General features: G+C 35.5%; 1 long non-coding RNA gene across 1 annotated transcript; it reads left to right on the top strand.

Annotated features, from left to right (window-relative positions):
- The first annotated feature begins 1,477 nt into the window (after positions 1-1,477).
- Positions 1,478-14,826, top strand: LOC141564842 (uncharacterized). Its single transcript, XR_012488756.1, has 3 exons — positions 1,478-1,603; positions 3,199-3,328; positions 14,714-14,826. It is a non-coding gene; the product is annotated as an uncharacterized LOC141564842 (long non-coding RNA).
- Positions 14,827-16,372: the final 1,546 nt, after the last annotated feature.

Below are 16,372 nucleotides of genomic sequence, written 5' to 3'. Positions count from 1 at the left end.
TAAGTATTTATTAAGCACCTACTGTATGCCAGACGTGCTAGATATAGTATCCTTGAGATGAGCATTAAAAGAATATAAGAACTCTGACAGACAGAAATGAAGAGGGAGCACATTCCATGGATGGGGGACAGCCTCTGAACAGACATGAAGACAAAGGTGGAATGTCAAGTTCAAGGAATAGCTCATGATCCAGTTTGGCTGGAATTTAGAGTATGTGTAATGGAGTAACACAAAAATTAAGACAGAAAAGTAAACTTGAACCAAATTATAGAAGGTTTAAAATGCCAGACTACAGATTCTGGAATATATCTTAGAAGCAATTGGGAGCTTCTAAAGATTTTTACAAAGCAAAGAATGTAATCTGACCTGTGCCCTTGAAATATTATTTTAGCAACTATGTGGAGGTTGATTTGGAATGGAAAAACGGATGGAACTACAAGACTATTTAGGAGGCTTCAAGATGAGGGCCTGAGTTAGGCTGGTAACAGTTTAGGTTGAGGAAAAGGAATTGATGCAAGAGAAATTGTAATACATTTAACAGAGCCCAGTTTGGGGATCATGCAGGAGGGACTACTAGTGCCAGCCCATATTGAGCATTTGGTCAACCTATTTTTGGAAATATTTGATAACTAAGAAAGTAGCCTGTCCCTGATAAAAACATTGCACAGGTATTCTGTGGCTGTTTCCTGACAGCTCACTCTACAGTGAAGAGATTTTTTAATTGGCTGCTAAGTCAGAACTGAACACATATACAAAAAACAAAAACAAAAACAAACCCCAAAAAACCCTACTACAGAAGAATTGGAGCTCTCTTTCCTGCTGTCCATGAATTGTAAGGACAAGACTACTCACTAATCAGTCAGCAGATGACATCCTAATAAGTCTGTGCTGCTTTCCATGCCTTATCTTTGACCCAAGTTTTACAAGATCTCAACTGCCACAGGTTTAGAAGTCAAATTGAGGAAGGAGCCAATGTGAGAAGTTACCTATTTCACCTATTCCAGAGATGAATGCATCCACTAGCCACCATGTATATCCTACAAGCAATGGATTGATTTGTCCACATTCAGAAGTAGACAAGTAAACTTCAGGTGTTTAGTAGCATATAGTAGTAGCAACTTTAAATTTGAGCCTATTTCCCTAGAAGCCAAGATAAAAGGGGAATATTGTACACTAGGGTGTGTCTCTGTGTGTGTGTGTGTGTGTGTGTGTGTGTGTGTGTGTGTGTGTGTGTGTGTGTGTGTGTGTTGAAACAGGGGGGAGGCAGAGTTTTGTTTTTTTTTTATTTTGCCTCTTGCTTTATCTTTTCATTAAATATTCATTTTTCATTAAATATTCCATTGCTAATTGATCCTAACTGGCTTACCAGTGATCACCAGATGTCAATCGACTAAATCATATTGAAACAGCAATTGCTAATTAGTAATTACTGATTTGGGGAATTTGGGGAAGAAATAACAAATGATTCCTTGAGTCAGTTGTAGTAAAGGAAGTCCATTGTCCCTCAGGGTTACATCTAGAACCCTGTAGATTTCACTCACTTTGGGGTGAGCTTTGGCCAACCTACTCTAGAACTCTAGAAAACCAACCTACAAGTATATGAGTAAGTTGGGAGAATAAATCCAGAATTTTTAATAGTTATTTGGGTGGGGAAGAAATCAAACTTATGGTATTTCATCAGCGTAGGGAACTGACAGTAAGAAAACTTACTCTATCATTTCAGGTAAATAGTTAGCATCCAACCTCTAATCTTAAAGTAGTATTTGGGGGAATGAAAGGTTTAACTACTTTTCCAGGATCACACAGCCAGCATAAATCAAAAGCAAAAATCGAATCCAAGTCTTCCTGATTGATTTGGAGTCCAGATTTCTCTTCACTAATTTAGGCTACCCCTCAAAGTAAATTTAAGTGAGCATAAATATGGATATATACTTGTCTTGGCAAATTCTGAATCTATTCATTTAATATTTATTAGTGTTAGAGTTTCTAAGACAGAATAGGAGCAGCAGTTCCAAGGAATAATTCATAATAATTTAAAGTAAGGTATAAATGCAATTCATTTTCCTCCAGGATTTTTATCCACATTAGGTTGGGGGATTTTGTTTATTTTGTTACTTGTCTTTCTTTTTTCATATTTATTCCATTTAATTTTAAAGAGTGAGCTGTCAATGGCACTATGCACTTCTTTGGGGAGAAATAAATTATAATAAAATAATTCATATCCATATTGTATTTTAAAATACAATAAACATTTTTTATTGGATCCTCACAACAACCCTATGAAGTAAGTGTCACTAACTAAGGCTCAAAAAAGTTAAATGATTTGTTTGGTAGTCTAAAGGGAGGGTCAAAATCAGTCTTCCTAACTCCACATCCATTAGTCTCTACCTTAGATACATAGAACTTAGAGGTCCTTCCTTCACTAAGAAACTGATGCCTACACAGGTCCAGGGAAAAATTGGTAATAAATGAGAAAACCAGATTTTCAACCCAAGATTTCAAAGAACAGAGAGAAGAGTGGAAGGAAGGAAGGAGGGGAAGGGGGAAGAAGGGAAGAAAGAAAGAATGGAAAGAGGAAGGGAAGAATAGAAAGAAGAAAAGAACAATGGAAATAACAGAAGGAGAGAGAGAGGGAAGAATAGAAGGAAGGAAGGAAAAAAGAACAGAGGGAGAGAGGAAAGAAAGATGGAAGGAAGAAAGGGGTGGAGGAAAGGAATGGAGGGAAGGAGGCAGAAAAGAATAGAAGGAAGGAGTAGAAGGAGGGAGGAAGAAAGGGATAGAAGGAGGGAAAGAAGAAGGGAAAACAAAGAAGAAAACAAGGAAAGAAAGAAGGAAAGAACAGAGGGATAGAGGGAGGAAAGAATAGAGAGAAGAAAGAAAAGAAAGAGGAAATGGAGGGGAAAATGGAGGGAAGGAATGGAGAGGAGGAAAGAAATAATGGAAAGAAGAAAGGGAGGAGAGACAGGGAGTGATCTAGTGATCATAGTGGTAAGAAGCTAAAATTCCCAAAGAATTTCTTTCTTTCTTTGATGGATGAACACTGAAGAATAGTAGCAAGTACCAAGCCTATCACTAAAGTTATAGAGTAAATCCCTTCCAAACATTGTACATTCTTTGTGCTTTTTAGCTGCACAGACTAGCTGGCTACATACAGGTTGATAATGCAGTGATGTTAAACATGCTGTTCGTTATTAACAGGCAGATAAGCATCACTTCATTTCATGAGAGAAAAGATCTTGTATCTGAGCTTTTCAGTGAGGACTGTGGGATCAGTTCCTCCCATGTGAATCACTTTGACATTTAAAGAGTTCATGGAATCAAGAGAAAGGTAAGTCCTATTATCGTAAACGGAAAATGCTGTAACAATCATGGAATGTTCCTGGATTTCTGCCACACCGAGCAATGGACTTGCATTGGATGGCAAAAAGGAATAATAGGCACCGCGATGATGAGTGGCCCATCCAAGTGACTTAAGGTTTGTGTACATCAAGGTCATCAGTTGTCAAGTTCTCCACAGGTTGGGCACCAGTACCAGGAGTCTTGGCTAGGTCCTATAATCATCTCCCCATTGCCTGATCCAAAGGAATTAAGAGAAACAAGCCTTCCTTTGCTCACTCCCCAAAAAACTAAAACAGACGCTGGTAAATATTTGTTCAAGAAAGATCCTTTCTGATAACAGAGCTGGATGCCTTTTCAGGGTAACCACAGAAGGAGGATTAGGGTTGTCTGGGTGGACTAACAGGAGGTGGTTAGAGAAGTGAAGCTGGGCGTTACCATGGAAAGCTGGAATCCTGTTCTACTGGTGTGTTGGCCTCTGCCACTTTGGAATCTCTTAATTGCCACAAAGTGCCATTTCTGTGTAAACACAATGAAACTCATTTTAAAAGGAGTGGGGGGAAGGCAGAGAACAGAGAAATTGCCTTCCCCTTCAGAGAGAAAGATAGACAACCTATCCTCCAGTGTCTAAAAAAAAAAAGGCTTTAAATTCCTGAGGTCTGAAGGTTTGTCAGGGCCCCTGTACAAAGTTTTATTCAGTTGGTTGCCTGAGAAAGAAAGAAAGAAGATGGCAGCCCTGAAGTCCCTTAGGATCATCTTTTAGGACTTAACCTAGTTCCAAGGCTGATTCAAATAAAAAATATTCTAAGAAAAAAGGGGACACCATTTGTGGAGCATATCTGGCTGTTAAAAACTCCACTGTCTTCCCTTTCTCTTTCCAATAACATCTCCCCAAGAGGTAACTAACAGTCCATTTTTTTTTTTTTTTTTTTGGTCAACTCCACCCTGGCCCACAGGCTAGAATAGAAGAATATGGCTTAGCAGAGTGCCACTGGCTAAAAGTAACAACCTGGCTTTCATGTTTCCCTGTGTGAAGGTGAATTACAATCAGAGGTGCTATGCTCTAGTTTATTTAATCTGTTTTTAATTGTAGCATAAACACTATGCACACAGCTATGGGCTTATTTCTATAGATTCTTCTGGCAGGTACCAACTTGTGTTCCATTCGAATGTCTTTTTTCTCTTCTTTTTTTCTTCCCCCTTTTCTCTTTGTCTCTCTGATTCTCTCTTTTTTCTGTTTCTTTTTTTCTCTCATTTTCTGTTTCTCTTTCTTTTTCTCATTTCTTTTATTATTATTGTTGGTTTCTTTTCTTTCTGGATGAACATCATATATCAATATCCTCCTTGATTATATTGCTTTTTAAGACATATCAAGGAGGATTTTAAAGGTAGAAATCAAGTAAAATAACTTAAATAGCTTAAATCTTAAATCTTAAAGTCATTGCCACCTTAAAATACTATATGAATGTTGCTGTTGTTGAGTCATTTCAGTTGTGTCTAACTCTTCATGATGTTTTGGGGATTTTTCTTGGCAAAGTTACTGGAATGATTTGTCATTTCCTTCTTTAGATTATTGTACAGGTAAGGAATTGAGGCAGAATTAAGTGACTTGTGCAGAGTCATACTGCATAGTGAGTATCTGAGACCAGATTTGAACTTATGAAGATAAGTCTTCCAGATTCTAAGTCCAATGTTCAAGTCATTGTATTACATAGGTGCCCAAATGAATAGTTAGCCACTACTATCATTAAACCAAATAGTTCAAGATTAGAAAATATTATAGATGTTAAGTAGAGAGGGCCTTCATAGTTTAATCCAAATTCATTTTACAGATGGGGAAACTAAGGAAAGATCAATGTCTTGCCCAAGATCCCCTTGTAAATAAAGAATATAAGCATTTGAATTCTAGAGCTTAAACATTTTCCCCCATATTTCGCTGCATCTTCATCAAGATTTCATAACATGATTCGAGATATGGAAAATGAGTGCAGAGTTTCAAAGGTACAAAAAGAGTTCCATTCTTTCACCTCAGATGCCACCTCTTCCATAAAAGTCTTCTAGGATACCCTCCACATCTCTAGGTGAAAATGATATCTCTCTCCTCAACTTTCTCAAGCACTTTGTCAGAATCTATCCTTTGCATCTATCTCTTTTTCTACTATATCATAAAAATTGTTGTGTCCTTTAATCTCTTAAATTGTGATCTCCCTGAAAAGAAGATCTGGGTCATATTTATTTTGTAGAGTCTACAACAGTCAATATGCTAGAAGCTTCCTTACTCTTGTTATAAGATCAGCAGTGCATCACTCTGTTTCTTGCTATGTGACCAGTCCATTCTGTACTATTTTCCTAAATTCCTCATTAGTTATATGCTATAATCTCTTTATACCTACCATGTGCATTTCTCTTGCCTTGTGTGTGATATTCATTTTAAGTCCTTCAGAGACTGCTATATTCCATATTTTGCTACCACTAACACCAGTGGAATGTTGTATGGAAAGGAAAAGCCTTTGCTTCCAAGGGGAGTTTGAAGTCATTAAAGAAGCTTTGCAATTTCCTGATATCATAGACTTTAGGATAGATCAGAGTCTATTCTCTTCCTTCTATTCAACTCTCTGTCAACTCATGTGTACTGTCTAACCCAAATAATTCTTAATGATGGATAAGTGCTAGAAGTTATCCATCCAATGCATGTTAAAATGCAAGCAGTAAACATTCTTCATCCACTTGGTCTTTCCTATATATATGGACAGAGAAGTATCCTTTGACTATAGAATTTTTCCAGATGGCTCTTCAATATATCAAGAACTGATGAAATCATCACAAAGCCATCTACAAACAGGGTATCTAAAGGACCTCACCATGCACAAGGAATCTCTCTTATCAACTTGGTCTCTGAGTTGGATCTCCTCCATCACCAGGGAGAAGACCCTTGGAGAATATAGATCTCCCTATTTTATACCTCATCTTAATTTTATGATTATAACCAGGGCTAATTCTCTAATTATGATTTCAACATATTTATGGGAAGTATTTAGTTGAAAATGAACCCTTGAGGTGACATTGTGCTTCCCTGAGTCAAATGCTTTTTTTCTTTATACCCAGCAGACAATAATCACAACGTTTTATTTTCAGTTTAATTGTGAAATGGCAAATATAAATATATGTATATATATTTCATTATTTAATATCCTTGTTTCCCCCAAAGCCAATATTATACATTGCATAATAGATCATTCATAAACTATGAATCTTTATTATTTAGAGCTTTTTTTTTTAAGCACAAAATAACTTTAATGTTCATCTTCCAAAGCAACCCTATTTGATCATGATTCTTTCTTGCTTTTGTTTCTTTTTTTGGGGGGAAGCAATGGAGTGTGGGAAGGATGAACAGTATTAGTGACTCTCATAAAGATTTTGTATAGATGGGAATGTAGGCATATAGTCTGATAATTAATGATATTCCCTTGATCTCCTTTTTGGGTAATAGTCTGAGATTTTCCTGCAATTTTGGTATTTTTTCTGTTCTTTCTATATCTCATATTAATTGGGAGGAGGAAAGGGGAAAAATCATTAAGCTCTTAGTATATGCTAAACACTATGTTAAAAGACAGGGATATAAATATTTTTTAAAAGAGACAATTATTGCCCTTAAAGAACTTACCTTATAACAGGAAAAGACAAATATACATATGTATGTGCATATACATACATATGTATATTTGTTATATATGTATTATATATATATATATATATATATATGTGTATATATATAATGCAGATAGATAAGTATACACACCTATGTGTGTGTACTTGAATACATGTGGGAATGATGACCAGGTAGAAGTGTTTTGTTGGAGGGGAGGGATGATATATGAGTATTGATAGGAAGATGGTGGATGGCCAGATGAAACATGGTACTGAAGCATTGTCTAGTATCTGTGACCAACTTGTAGATAAAGTAATCTAAGTGACTTAGGCAGCATATATTTAGTCTCTAACCAATTTAGGCTTTGGGCAGCTGTTGTAAAGATAAGTGAGCTAACTTTCTCAGGGACCAGACCGTAGATTCTGGAAAACTATGTATAGAAATCCAGATCTGAGATGTCAGATTCAATGTGGAAGATGTAAATCCATCCTCACAATCATATCATTTCCAGCAGTTATGTATATTCTTGGACTATTCCAGCTGCTTTTCCCATCTTTATTGTGTTTCGAGTCTTTCCTATGTCCTCTGTAAACATATCTGGGACTATGATGTTGGTCCAAGTATTGTTTTTCCCATTGTTTTTGATGCATAAAATAGTTTGTTAAATAGTTTTTACAAATATTCCCTATTGTTCTTTCATTTGTTGCTATTTTTCTATTCTGGACTATGTCTTTAATAATAATAATAATAATAATGTGGGACCACATTAGCTATTTTGGTTGCTGTATCACAAAATACTCCAATTTTTTTTTCACATGAATAGTTCTTGTCATACCTTCCCCATATTATATTTGTGCAATTAATTTTTAACCTCACATTTAGGACTTTACATTTACCCCACTGGTTTTTTTCTTTTTCTTTTTCTTTTTTTTAATCTTATTAAATCTAGCCCATTGTTATAGTCTACCAACATCCTTGTAGAACCCAACTTTATCATTCATTATGTTCTCCACTTACCCACCTTTGTGACTTCTACAAATTTGATGTTTGCCATCTCTGCTTTCATTCAAATCTTTTTTTTTTTTTTTTTTTTTTTTTTTTTTTTTTAATGTTGAACAACATTGGGTCAAGGAGATATACCTGCGACACTCCACTAGAAGCTACACTTGAGTTTGACATTGATATATTCATCACTACATTGTAGATCTAGGCACCCGACCAATCCTGAATATGCCTAACTGTATGATCATCTAAGTCATATCATTCCATCTTTTCCACAAGAATATCAAAAGATTCTCTGTCAAATGCTTTGCTGAAATTCAGGCATCCTGTCTACAGCATTCTCTTAATCTATCAGTAACCCTATCTAAAAAAGAAAACAAGGTTAGCCTGTTTTGACAAGTTCTTGAAGAAGCCATATTATCTCTTAGAGATCTCTGCTCTTTCTTCTAAAAGCTTACAAACTTTACCATCTCTTCCCGGATTTTTTTTTTCCCCCGAAATATGTCTGACTTAGATTTCTAAGCTAATCTATTTCTAAGTCAAACTCACAGATCTATAATGGAACCTAGATTTCCTTTAGTGAGTGGGGCGAGGAGAATATTAATAAAGTCTGAAATGGTTTTTGAATGAATTAGGGAAAAACAGTTTATTAAGCATTAACTATGTATTTCATACATAGCTTCTCATCTCTAGTTCTTTCTTTCTTTCTCTTTCTTTCTTTCTTTCTTTCTTTCTTTCTTCCTTCCTTCCTTCCTTCCTTCCTTCCTTCCTTCCTTCCTTCCTTCCTCCTTCCCTCCCTCCCTCTCTCTCTCTCTTTCTCTCTCTCTCTTTCTCTCTCTCTCTTTCTCTCTCTCTTTCTTTCTTTCTTTCTTTCTTTCTTTCTTTCTTTCTTTCTTTCTTTCTTTCTTTCTTTCTTTCTTTCTTTCTTTCTTTCTTTCTTTCTTTCTTTCTTTCTTTCTTTCTTTCTTTCTTTCTTTCTTTCTTTCTTTCTTTCTTTCTTTCTTTCTTTCTTCCTTCCTTCCTTCCTTCCTTCCTTCCTTCCTTCCTCCCTCCCTCCCTCCCTCTTTCTTTCTTTCTTTCCTTTCTTTCTTTCTTTCTTTCTTTCTTTCTTTCTTTCTTTCTTTCTTTCTTTCTTTCTTTCTTTCTTTCTTTCTTTCTTTCTTTCTTTCTTTCTTTCTTTCTTTCTTTCTTTCTTTCTTTCTTTCTTTCTTTCTTTCTTTCTTTCTTTCTTTCTTTCTTCCCTCCTTCCTTCCTTCCTTCTTCTTTCTTTTCTTTTCTTTCCCCCCCTTTTTTTTTCTTATCCTGATATAATCTATCCAAGGAAAATAACTCTACAAAATGATATTAGTCCCTGACATTGATTTTAGTTTAAAGGTTCAAAATGTGCTTTATCTGCAGAATTACATTTGATTTTCATAAAAACCCTTTGAGGTAGGTGCTCTAGGTTTCCCATTTATGGATGAGGAAACAGAGATAAAAGGACTTGCCTAGGATCCCAGAATAAGAAGTAAATGCCTCAGCAACAACAAGATTATATAATGATCAACTCTGATGGATGTAGCTCTTTTCAATAATGAGGTGATTCAGGCCAATTCACATGGATTTGTGATGGAGAGAGCCATCTGCTTCCAGAGAGAGGACTATGGGGACTGAATGTGGATCACAACATAGTGTCTCCACCTCTTTTGTTATTTACTTGCTTTTTTTTTTTCTTTACAATTTTAATTTTCTTTTGATATGATTTTTCTTGTGCAGTATGATAACTGTGGAATTATGTTTAGAAGAATTGTGTGTATTTAACCTATATTGCATTCCTTGCTGTCTAGAGGAGGGGTGGAGGGAAGGAAAGGAGAAAAATTTGGAACACAAGGTTTTGCAAGAGTGAATATTGAAAACTATCTTTGCATGTGTTTTTGAAAGTAAAAAGCTATTATTTAAAAAAAGAACACTCAAAAAATGAGTGCTTGGTACAGGATTCAAACCAGTCATTACTTAAATTGTTTCAAATCTCAGTGATACTTGTTATCATTCAATGATGTAAACCACTCAGTCTCTCTCTTTCTCTTTGCCTCTGCCTCTTGTCTCTGTCTCTCTATTTCACACAGTCTTAGGGGTAATTCTTGTGTGGAAAAGATAAACTTCAAGGGAATCTAGGTGATGCTGCACCTAGTGCTGGACCTAGAGCCAGGAAGATTCATTTTCCTGAGTTCAAATCTGGCCTCAGATACTTACTAGCTATATGAACCTATGTAAGTCACTTAACCCTGTTCACCCCAATTTCTTCATCTGTAAAATGAGGTGAAGAAGGAAATGACAAAACAATACAGTATCTTTGACAAGAAAACTCCAGATGAGATCACAAAAAGTCAGACATGATTGAAAATTACTGAATAACAAATCATTGCTTTTGTTCTCAAACCCCTACCTATGATCTTCCCATTTGTGAAAAAATTAGTCATCATTACAGCACTGGCTCTTAAATTTAAAACATTTTCTTAATAATAAGACAAAAGAAAGAATACATATAACATTATTCAAAGAAGGCAAGAGAAGAAATAATTGAAATATGGCCATCCACCTATTATCCTCAATCCCATCCATGCACACAGAATGGATGAACAACAGTGAGAATATACAGAGATCTAATAAGTGGGTTCATGAATAGGGAAGCATGCACCAAGGTAAACCAGTCATTTTGAATAGCAGGCCTTGACATTCTGGATCTTCCTAGTCAGTAATGCATCTAAGGAGAGCCATCCCCTAACCTTCCCTGCTGAGCAAAACTGTTGTATGCTATCATTTTAGTTCTGATAGCTCTCCAGCTGGGAAAGATGATTTCTGTGTAACCCTTGGGTTGATGAAGCAATAGGAAGCTTTTTAAGAACACAGACACCTTTGGCAGTGTGGTGAGAAAATTATACTCTTTCAATGACAGATATTCTTCAGCTAGAAAACTGAGATGCTCTTCAGATCTGCTCAAGGGTGGAGTTTCTCCCTTTCAAAATGTAGACACAATAGAGACAGGATATCATTCCCAAGTTGTCCAGTCATTTCCAAGTTCCTTGAAAAAACAAATGAAAAGCCTATCTTCTAGTTTTTCTTCCTTTCAACCAGGAGAAAACAGTAAAGGACAACATTGGTATCCCTCAGAGGTGAATTCTCTCTGAGGCTGTAGAATGGAGTGAAGGGTAAATTCAATTCTCTTCCAAGAAGTCTATAGCTCTCCGGAAGGAAATGATGTTCTTGAATAGGACTAATTCAGATTAGTCTTCTCGTAATTGGAACAAAATGAAACACTCATTTGCCGCTCAACATTTAATAAAAAGATATTTATCCAACCATAATAGGAGAAAGAGATCTAACAAGGATAGGTATTTTAAAAAGCTTCAGTTGATTCTGAGCTGCCTAGATTTCTACCAGTCAAGAATGAGAGAAGACTCATTCAAGATTAGTCTGTATTCAGGTGTCCAAGAAGTACTGTCAACAGTCTGAGCCTTTAGTACCCTGAGCCAACCAAGTCTCAGAGGTCATAAAATTTTTGTTATTTATTTTGAGTGAAACTTGCTCAGGCTCACATAGCTAGTAAGTGTTAAGTATCTGAATCTGAATTTGAACTCAGGTCCTTCTGACTCCAAGGTGGGTGTTCCAACTACTGTGCCATCTAGCTGCCCCAATATCAGTCTTTTAAGGAAAACAAGAGCCTAACTTGCATGAGATAAGAGTTAGGATATCAATATTACTATAAATTCTTACCTTCTAATGACTACAGATTCCCACAAAATAACAGAATCTTCATATAAACACGGAATCTATATTTTGTTTTCAGTAAGCAGCTTTTCTGATAGCATCCTGTACCTGCTGTCCACAATTCCTTTTCCACTCTTCCTCTGCCAACTGTTTCTTATAACTGTTTCTCTGGTTTCTGCTCATGAGTAGTAGCCCATCTCAACCTTATGATAGCAAACTCAGTAATTCCAGATTTCTAGATATATATTCCCAATATAGTAAGGCACAATCCTAATAGTCCTTATATAATTGCCCTCAAAGAATTAGATGAACTACTATTTTTCAATGATGCCTTGAATACTGTGAAAACAGTCACATGAAAATTAGTTGAGGGATCATGGCAATTATAACTCTTCATGATATTTTGGGGGATTTTCTTGGCAAAGTTACTATATTGGTTTGCTATTTCTTTTTTTTCAAATGGGAACCTGAGGATTAAATGACTTGTTTAGAATCATACATCAGACAGGAACTGTCTAAGGCTGAATTTTAACTCATAAAGATGAGTTATTTTCTGATTCTCAGCCCAGTGTTCCATCTACTGCAAAAACCTTACTGTCCTACAGCTAACAGGTTTGTTCTAGAAGAAAACATTAGGTAAATCTTAAAGTGCTATATAAATGTCAATTATTAGTATTTTATTTCTTATGTATTAGTTTGCCTTTCCTGATAGTCTTCTTTTGCTCTACTTTCTTTTTCCTATGATATGGGATTAGCATTTATACAGGGACATATATCTTCTTCCCTGCCCTTTTTAGTGAAAAAATTTCTTGATAAGTTTGCTAGGTTCTTAAACAAACACAAACTTTGCTTATACTTAACCTGAATTTTGTTTATAAAAATATATTTTCACTGGCCCTCATTGGCTGTTTTCCATCCCTGGTGAATTCTAGCAATTACATGCTAGTCATATTAAGACTTCGGTCAGAAGTCTAAACCTCATTTTTTACCATCTGTTATGAATCTCCTAACTTCATTTAGCAAAGAAAACACTGAAAGCTGAAAACATTATGTTCCTTTAGATCAATAATTTGGAACAATGGATAAAGCAATGAATTTAGAATCCAAATTCCTATTTGGGAATCCTATCTTAGATACTTATGTGCTATGTGAGCATGAGCAGACTAAAGTAACTTCTGAGAGACTCTTTTGTATAAAAGTACATAAAAGAGGGTAATTTTTTATACTACCTAGGGCTGTTGTGAAGAAAATATCTGTTCACTTCTATAGTCCACAAGTAACACTTATTAGTGTTAAAATTGTTATGTAGTGTAAAACCGATTCTCAGTTTACACTACACTCCTAGCCAATCACACACATGCACACACACACACACACACACACACACACACACACACACACACACACAAGACGGCATGATCTTTGTCACTTGGGTCAGAATGACAAGACAAGATCTTTCAATAGTGATTGTTTCTTATTCAGAAGCTAAGAAACTATTTCAATATAAGATTAACCAGGGGACCAATTGACATGCTACTAGATTCTTAACCTTTACAAACCTTCATTTCTCTATCAAATTCCTATTTCATCAGAGAGGTTTTTAATAAGCTACTTGTGCAAAAGAAGATATGATATATGCTATTAAAATGTACTTGATCATTTCCATTTATTAATTCTTATCTATGGTTAAGATTCTTATACAGTGCTATTGGAGGAAGGGATATTTTTAGGAAGATAAAACTACAGAATTAAAGGCAAAGGTTCCCCTTCCCCAAGAAAAATAATGAATTTATGAAGAAAATAATTTCTTAGCTTTCTTATCCCTATCCTACCATTTGATCATATGGAACACATAAAAGAAGGAGATTAGTGAAGCATTTTTGAGTATAATTAAATTCTAGCATGTTGAAACTTTACATTTATCTTGATCCTTCTTTTATAGGCTATGTTTACTTTGGGATAATTTGGGAGAAAGTTCTCTACTGGGCATGGGTAAACCTCAACTTGGAGGTCTCCTGTCAGTTACTTCTGAGAGAGTATATTTTACATGTTCCATTGATATTTGGGAAAACATGGCAGAAAATACTCACACAACTGTTTTGGTTTTTTTTTTTTTTTTTTGGTATTGGTGTCAATTTACTCTTGGAATGAAAGAGTTTTGTGATTTGAAAGACTTTAGGCAGTTTTTACCAATGAACATTATAATGACTTAAGAAACATGTGCATTTAATTTCCCAAACAATTTTTGTGGGTTAAAAAATTATGGGGGAAATGGTTGGCTAAATATTGTTTGGATTTTGTTAAACTTATAATGGGAGTAAAGAGGCATTGGTGACCAAAACAAATACAAAATGTGGGCAGCAATCCAAATTTAATCTGATTTAAGTGTCAGAAAGCTAAAATATTGAAATAAACTATTATCCTCATATTGAAAGTAGTTGCTTGTCCTTCATTCTTGAAGAGGACCATGACATCAGGGAAACTATGCCATGACATGCAAGTAAATTGGATTTGAGTGAGGGAAGGCTGTGCAAGGTCAGCAGCCTTACTTTCTCCTCTAGAACCATTTGGGTCCAGTGGCCAGATATAGATTAGGGTGACTGGAGATGGCCCTGGATGTAGTAGGAGACCTTGGCCTCTTTAAGCTAAGATCTTTCCCAGATCTTAGTTATACTGGGGCAACACCCACTTGATGATTTAAACTGGGAAATTAATGAAACAGAGAATGGCCTCTTACCTAATCAAAAAAAAAAAAAAAAATCCATCTGGGAATGGAAGACCTTCTGGGTTTCTGGCCAAAAGAAAAACAATTGCTATTTACATCCACTCTATAACAATCAGAGGTCAAACACTGATGAAATGGGATTGAGCCTGGGACCTTTGGTGTTGAAGAAAGCTAGAGTGATTTGGATTTAAGGCATATTCCTCCAAGATACCTTATGAGGTTTTAGTAATTAAAATTTTCATTCCTTTGGGCAGAATTCCAGCAGGTGAGGGTACTGGATATGGACATAGGGAAGACAAAAGAAAGAAGAAAGAAAAAGAGAAGAGAAGAAAGAACTATGTTGCCTAAGTGGCCAGTTCCAGTTGGGTTCTCAATGGAAACAGTGACGCAGCTACTCACTATTACTACTAGTAATAAGTAATAAGAATACTATTACTACTCACAGAGGTGGTTATTTGTCCTTTGTTCTTGAAGAGGACCATGATGAGATGACATAATTTTTTACCTAGCCTAAATTGCTGATTGGGTGTTGCTTCAGTCAAAATAAAATCTGTTAAAAAGGCCACAGTCTCCCACTGTATCTCTGGTTATTCTGATCTATATCTTGCCACTGGACTTAGGTGGCTCAGGAGGAGAAAGTGAGGCAGGTGACCTTGCATAGTCCTTCATCACTTAAATCCAATTCATTTACATGTCATGGCATTACTTCCCTGATATCTGGCCCTTTTCAAGAATGAAGAACAAAGAGCATTGTTTTCTTAGTATCAATACATCTGTTCATTGTAATTCAACAGGCACTTATTGAACACCTACTATAAGCAAGGGTCTGTGTGCTTAGGACGAAACAAACAACAAACACAGTCCCTCTTCTCAGGAACTTACACTTTCCAAGACAGGAGATAAAACATAGACACATCAACATGCAGAGCTATCAGGGAAAGTGATATTTACAGCAAAACTAAAACTGCATCTGTTACAGCAAACTTTGAATTCACTAAGGCCATCTTTAGTAATGGGTACTCATTATTGAAACCAGATCAATCTGCATACTTCATAAAATTGGCCAAAAGTAATGATTTAATGTTGTAGCCTTCTGTCCATTTTGATCACATTGTAGGGACTACTTCTTCCAGTGCAAAACTCAAAACTTCTCAGTTGAGGTAGTTTTTTACCCAAGTTCTTTTATAAATCTTCAATAATGGATATACTTGCCCAATATTCTGGAGGTATTGCTCTTGATCTTCAAATATTTGAATCTGTTATGTAAAAAGATCACCACTGAGTTCTTTTGTCTTTGCTCCCTATCTCCAGAAAAGATATTGGACTAGAATTATATTTAACATACCTCAAACAGGTCAATGCATGCCAATTTTTTATTGCCAATTATATCACTTGCAATTTGATTCTTTTTTGGTGGTGATACTCTATGATTTCCAAACTTTAGATTATTGGTGATAGTAGTAGAAGTAGCTTTACAAATATTATCTCATTTTTTCCTAACAACAATTTTTGGGAGATATATAAGATTAACCAGGGGACCAATTGACATGCTACTAGATTCTTATCCTTTACAAAGCTTCATTTCTCTATCAAATCCCTATTTCATCAGAGAGTTTTTTTTTTTAATAAACTACTTGTGCAAAAGAAGATATGATATATGGTATTAAAATGTACTTGATCATTTCTATTTATTAATTCTTATCTATGGTTAAGATTCTTATATAGTGCTATTAGAGGAAGGGATATTTTTAGGAAGAGAAAACTACAGAATTAAAGGCAAAGGTTCCCCTTCCCCAAGAAAAATAATGAATCTATGAAGAAAATAATTGCTTAGCTTTCTTATCCCTATCCTACCATTTGATCATATGGAACACATAAAAGAAGGAGATTAGTGAAGACATTTTTGAGTATAA

This window comes from Sminthopsis crassicaudata, chromosome 3 (genome assembly GCF_048593235.1).
Source record: "Sminthopsis crassicaudata isolate SCR6 chromosome 3, ASM4859323v1, whole genome shotgun sequence".
Classification (NCBI taxonomy): Eukaryota; Metazoa; Chordata; class Mammalia; order Dasyuromorphia; family Dasyuridae; genus Sminthopsis; species Sminthopsis crassicaudata.
Note: the sequence above shows the minus strand (reverse complement) of the source record. Positions and strands in the feature narration are given on the sequence as shown.